Raw genomic sequence first — 5,873 nt, forward strand, 5'->3', positions numbered from 1 at the left:
CGAGCGGAGGGGGCTCTCCTCACTTGGCTGACCGGCAATAACCCACAGCACCTCTTCCTCCAAAGTGCCCCCCCAAGAAAGCAAAAATCCGAGATGACCATAAATGCCATGAAAATCCCGCAAATGCTCCCCACTCGCCTTCCTTCAAAAAGCCTTTGACGGGGCAAGGGGGAGGGGGCATCTTACCCTGGGCACAGACTGCTCCTGAAAAAGGGGTGGGGCTGCCCCCCCCCGAGAAGGAAGGTCTCCCCCCCTTGACTCATCAGGGGGGCTGTTCTCAGCCTTCTCCTAGCCGGCCCTGAAGGTTGCAGGATCCAGGTCACAGGGAATCAGGGGCCCCTTGAAATCTGCTGGCTGCCCTGCTGCCACTGCTCCCCCCCCCAAGGATTCCCGTTCCTCTGTGGCACCAGCAGAAGCTTCCTGGCTGTCTTCCAGGGCGGGCCCTTTGGCAGGGAGTCCTGCCAGCCCAGCTCAGGATGTCCGGGGCAGGAGGGCCTGGGGGGAGGAAGGGATGGGGACATAGCCAGGGGAGAGTGGACTGAGGGCAGAGAAGCATGGTGGGGGGGGGCTCTCTGCCACTCGGTTTCTGCCCAGGGCTCCCAAGGAGGCGAGGGCCCTGTCCAAAAGGGACAGGCTCTGCATATGCAGGGATCTTGGATGGTTAGGGAGGAAACAGCTTGCAGATCCAGGCGCCAGGAAGGTTTTGCCATAAATTATAAAACTGACAGGGCAATAGTGAGAAGGAAGACTTGCTCCTTCGGCCCTGCCCCCCCTTTCCCCATGGCAGGCCCCCCCCCCCAAGGCTGGTCACTTTTGATCCCGAGGAGCTGAAATTTCCCGGGGTGTGTGTCTCTGCAGAGCCTGCTGACCCCCAGCTCTTCCAGAAAGTGTCCGCAGTGACTTCTCAAGTTATGCTTGCTCTCCTCTGCTCCCCCCCCAGCAGCCAGCTCCTCCTAGGCCATGAGTGGCTCCCAGAAGTGCAGATCTGCCCCCCCCCACTGCCCAAATCCCTTTCCAGATTGCCAGAGAGCAGCAGAAGGGTGATGAATGAGTGGGCAAGATTGCTGAGTGGGGCAGCCATGGGTGGCCTTGGCAAAGTCCCATTTCCGCCTGGTACTGGTACTGCCAAGTTGCTGCTTGAAAGCCAGTCCCCAGTGCCCCCCTCTGGGAAGACGCAGCCGCACGACAAGCTCTGCCCTCCGTCTGAGCGGCTTCTTCAGGAACCTCTTCAGGGCTTGTGCAGTGTGGTGGGTTTGTCCTGGGGGGCTGCAGGAGTTCCTGGAAGCCCCCCCCCCCAGTCCAGCAACTGGCAGGGAAGCCCTTTTGCAGAAGTAGGCCAGGAGGGGGCAGCAGCAGCCTGTCAGGGGGCTTATTGAGGGAGGGGAACCCCTGCGGTAGGAGAGCTGGTTCTGCCTGGTAGGAGGGGTGGCTTAAAGGGGACTCTGCCTTCTGTGTGGCTGGGGCAGGAAATGGGGGGTGGCGGGTGGCGGAGCCGGCCCAGCAAGAAACCTCTTCCTCTTCCCCCCTTGTAGCTAATCGTGGGCTCCCGAGTGGAACAACCGCTGCCCTGTGCCCGGCGGGCGCAGGAAACGGCAGCAGGGAACATTAGGCCAAAACGGGCTCTGGCTGCCTGGCAGAGATGGGGCAGATAGCGCAGGCGGCTGGGGCTGAGCCGAAGAAAGGGGCCTGCCTTATCTGCCTCCCATCAGACCCGGCACCATTTTCCATGGAGCAGAGATCCCCAGATAAGGGGGTGGGGGCACAAAGCCCCTGGCCAAATCAGCCAGAGAGGGTCCACTGAGAGGGGGGTGGGCATGCTGGGATGGCTAAGGTTAGTTTCTCAGTGACCTTGTCGCCTGGGCTGCCCCCAAGGACTGAGCCCCCTTGAGGCTCCGTGGGGAAGGGGGGCTGTTCATAGTCCTTATCGGGCCTCTTTCTCAGGCACTGCCAATGGGCGACCCCCTCCTCACTCGGACGTATCCAGGATGGTGGCTCAGAAATGCAGTGGGAGACCTCTGGAACCTGTCTCAGCAATAACCCCCACCATGGGGGTGGCATGCAGGGTCTCTGGGCCGGGCCAGGCTGGTACTGCAGGAGGAACCCCGGGGGGGCATCCTGGGTCTCTGCCTTCTCTTGGGTGGTTCAGGGGCTTCAACCTGCCCCGTCAGACCCCCTGGCATGCCCTGCAGAGGGGGAGGGGGGCAGGGCCAGGGGGCTGAAGGAATGGCCCATCCCGGCCCTTCCGGTCCAGAGGGGCACAGGGCTTCATCTCCTTCCTGCCTCCCACACTGGCAGGTCCCCTTCCCCTTGGAAGGCTCCCCCCTTCTGCCCTCTTTCTCTGGGGGTTTTGGCAGAGCAGGGGGGGAAACCTTTGGGGGTCTCTCTCGAAAGCGCCTTATGGGGAAAGAACTGTATGGCCCCAGCAGATGAGGTCTGAGCAGGATCCAAGTGGCTTTAGTGTTCTGGGAAAAGACTCTGGAAATGGGGGGGAGACATCCTGGCTCATGGAACATTCCCCCCCCCCAGGGTTTTTATGCCACTAGAGGCTGAGTGGAGCACAGCAGTCTGGCTCTGAGACCAGGAACCAAAATGACCTCTAAAAATAGAACAATACTTAAACCATTTAAATTACATCCCCCCACCCAAGAAGAATGCAGATTAATAGCTGCTTAATTTGCAATTACTGCTTGTTACCCTTTAGTAGCTCTTGGCTGGAATGGAGCCTCTGCATTCAGCAGTCAAGCCCTGAAGAGGCAGACGGGGGCTTATTTTCAAGCAAGAGTCAACAAGGGGCTGGAAGTGCCTCCCCCCACCCCGTCCTTCCTTCTCCCCTCCCTCAGAGCCCTGAACCGGGTATTGGGGTATTGAGCGCTTAGAGCACCTGCAGCTGTGTGTGTGTTGAGGGGGTCTCTCTTGGGCTTGCAGACCCTTCCCACCTCAAGTGGCCACGTTCTGCCTCTGCCGGTCAGGCTGAGCAGAAGGACTCCGAAGGCAGGAAGAGCCATGGAACTGCTGCCCTTATTACACCAAGAGTGAAAGGGCTCCAGCAATTCTGCACCCTGGGCTCAGCTGCGGGGGGGGGGGGGCTGCAGTTAAGCCTCCCCTCCTTTGGGGATGTGCTCCCCCCACACACACAACCCCGCAGCTTGGAGTGGGAGGAAGGGCGAGGTCCCTCCCTTCCCACGATCTGCCACCAGGGGGCTCTGGCGCTCCTCGCTTGCAGAAGCCAGAGCCTCGCTGGGGGAACTGAGGCAGCTCCAAGTCTTCCTTGGGGTCCAGAGGGGGGGGCGGGCAGCAGCCCCTTCTCACACGTGGCTCTGCTGTGGCTCCGGAGGTGACCCAGGGTCCCTTCTCCTCAAAGTGGGCTTCTGGGGCTGGAAGAGGACAAGTGCCCGCTTGCCCAGTTCGGGCTCAGAGTGGAATCCTGAAGGGATCTGATTTAGGATCAGGGAAAAGGCAGAAGCCTCCGCTGCAAGCGCAGTTAAGACATGTATCAGCTAAAAATTATTGATAACGGCAACAAAGATGTTTTTATTTAGTTGATAGCAATAAGGATCGTACCAACCCAATATGAGATAATAGATATTAATGGAAATATTTGATGTTGTAACATGAGATTTATACTAAAGATTTATGCACACCGTTGAACTATTGATTAATTCAGTCATCGATCACATTGCTTTTTAAATATTCAATTGTAAAATGAGAAAATCAATAAAATATTATATAGATACATATATAAAAGAAGTGCCCACTGCATCCTGAAATTGTGTGAGGGGCACCAGGTGTCCTTTCTCAAGGGCATCTCTCTTCCCCCACAACCCTCAGTTGCAACTGACCCCTCAGAAGAGGCAGGACACCAGGGACTCCCGCCGACTGCTGGGGAGTGTCCCAAAGGACACCACGTGTGAGAGATGACCCTGCTGAGTCCCTGCACATCTGCAGCAGATCCAGCTCCTGCCAGCCGTGAATGCCTCTCTGATCTCCTGTTCGCTTCTCTCAATGGCCAGCCGCTCAGATTCTTGCAGAGAGCTTAAGCTTGCAACAAATCTTTATCCTCATTTGAACTGCCCAAATCTCCTGACTTCTCCGGCGTTTGATACCATGGGCCGTGGGATCCAAAGCTCCTGAGTGGTGTCCCCTCCCGTCCCGGTGTCCCCAAGGCTCATCCCAAAGGGCAATCCATGCAGTTTCTGCATGCTGGCCGAGGAATTCTGGGAGTTGAAGTCCACACATCTTTTAGGTTGCCACGGTTGAGAAATATTGGCTCCTTAGAGCGTATTTGCAGTAAATTAGGACAGATTGCTGGAGCTTCTGGTGCATGAGAGGGTGGCTCCTCCGTACTATGGCCGTACCTCCTCACCCCCCTCCCCCAACCCAGGCCTGCCACCAACTCGTAGGACGCAACTTCTCTCTACTCTCTTAACTCCGTCACTGTGCTGTGATCCAGGACTCAACCCTGGGCAATGGACCTCCGGCTAGGCGTTAAGTAGCAGAATTGTATTGGAGGCCCACAATGGCTCCCTTCTAGGTTGCAGCCTGAAGCTTCCTTTCCCAGCAAAGGCTGGTTGCAGCCGCCCCTGGGCTTGCAAACATCTAGATGACCACTCGATGGCAGCAAAGACTAATAGCAAGGAAAATTTTGCAGCGCAAACTGCCAGCCTTGTAAGGTAGTCCAAATACAAAGCACACTCAGGAATATTAGCGCCATCTTTATTGTAAAGTTATGTTAGTAGAGTCTTGCAGGTCTGAGGGTACATAGCTTTCCCCCCCTCACCTTTACGGTCCAAGAAACTAGGGAGGGCCCTTCTGAGACGTTTGCCAGTCCTTCTGGGGGCTCAGCTGCCTCCGACTAGCCCAGGGACCAGCCTGCCGCTCTTCCTGCCGTTCCCCAACAGAAGGCATCCTTGTCCACACATACCGTTACAAACAGAGCTGATTATTCTAGTCTTCCCAGTCACTGGAGGGCTGTCAACTATAATCTCACTTATTTAAGTGGACATTTTCCCTTTCTGGAAGACCCGGTGCTCCCCCAGGCCTTGCGGGAGGGGTCAATGACTTTTGGGGTTTGATTTGACTTTTTGTACTTTGCTTGTCTGGTCTCCTGTGTTTTTATTTTAGTAAACTGGATTTGACTTCTGAGCTAACTCTTGGGAGCCTAATTCAGTTTTCCCGCTTGGAAAAATACTCGGCCCTTCCAGGGTCCCTGACCTTCCCCTGCTCTGCACGTGCTCTGCTCTGCGCATGCTCGCGCTCCAGACGCCCCCCCCCGTGCCACCCGGCCCTCCTCTGCACTTACCCCACGCAGCCCCTGCCAGTGGGCAGCTGCCCGAGGGCCGGGGGGGGATCCCAGTGGGGGGGAACTCTGCATACGCACCGAGGTTAACCCGGGCTGTGGCGGAGCCCTCGAGGCCGGGGCGCCTTCCAGTCGAGGCTCGGAGGCTGCTCCGTTGCTAGCGGAGCCCCTGGCCCAGCTGCAGCTCGCCGGTGCGCGGGGCCGCCGCCCTTCCCCCCTCCCCGGCCGGCTGGGCGAGGCTGCCCGAAGTGCGCGAGGCGGCTGTCCCCGGACTCCAGCCGAGCAGCCCGCGCGCCACGCGCCGCTCTGCCCGTCGCCCCCCCCGGCAGCCCTCCAGCCCAGCCGCCCGACGGGGCTCCCGCTGCCCCGCGCACAGTCCGGGGGGGACGCCGAGCGCCCCGGAGGCCCCGCCCGCCCGGAGAGCTCTGCGCGGGACGCCCCCCCCCGGCCGGGCGAGGGGCGGAGTCATCCCGCAAGGGCGGGGCCCTCCTGGCGCGGGGGGGGGCGCTGGGCGGGGCCACCGACTGCATCTGCAGCACCGCCGCCGTCGCCGCCGCCCGCCCGCCGGAGCCGGAGC

At 59.2% G+C, this 5,873-nt stretch overlaps 1 protein-coding gene across 2 annotated transcripts in view; it reads right to left on the reverse strand.

Moving 5' to 3' along the window:
• Positions 1–5,627, reverse strand: part of IDH3B (isocitrate dehydrogenase (NAD(+)) 3 non-catalytic subunit beta) — a 37,521-nt gene extending 31,894 nt beyond the window's left edge. For both annotated transcript variants that reach the window (XM_081332339.1, XM_081332338.1), the window contains exon 1: positions 5,618–5,627. The gene's annotated coding sequence lies outside the window, so the exon portion shown is untranslated. The remainder of the gene's footprint in view (positions 1–5,617) is intronic.
• Between the last annotated feature and the right edge of the window lie 246 nt (positions 5,628–5,873).

This window comes from Vipera berus (assembly GCF_964194415.1).
Source record: "Vipera berus genome assembly, chromosome: 7".
Taxonomy (NCBI): Eukaryota; Metazoa; Chordata; class Lepidosauria; order Squamata; family Viperidae; genus Vipera; species Vipera berus.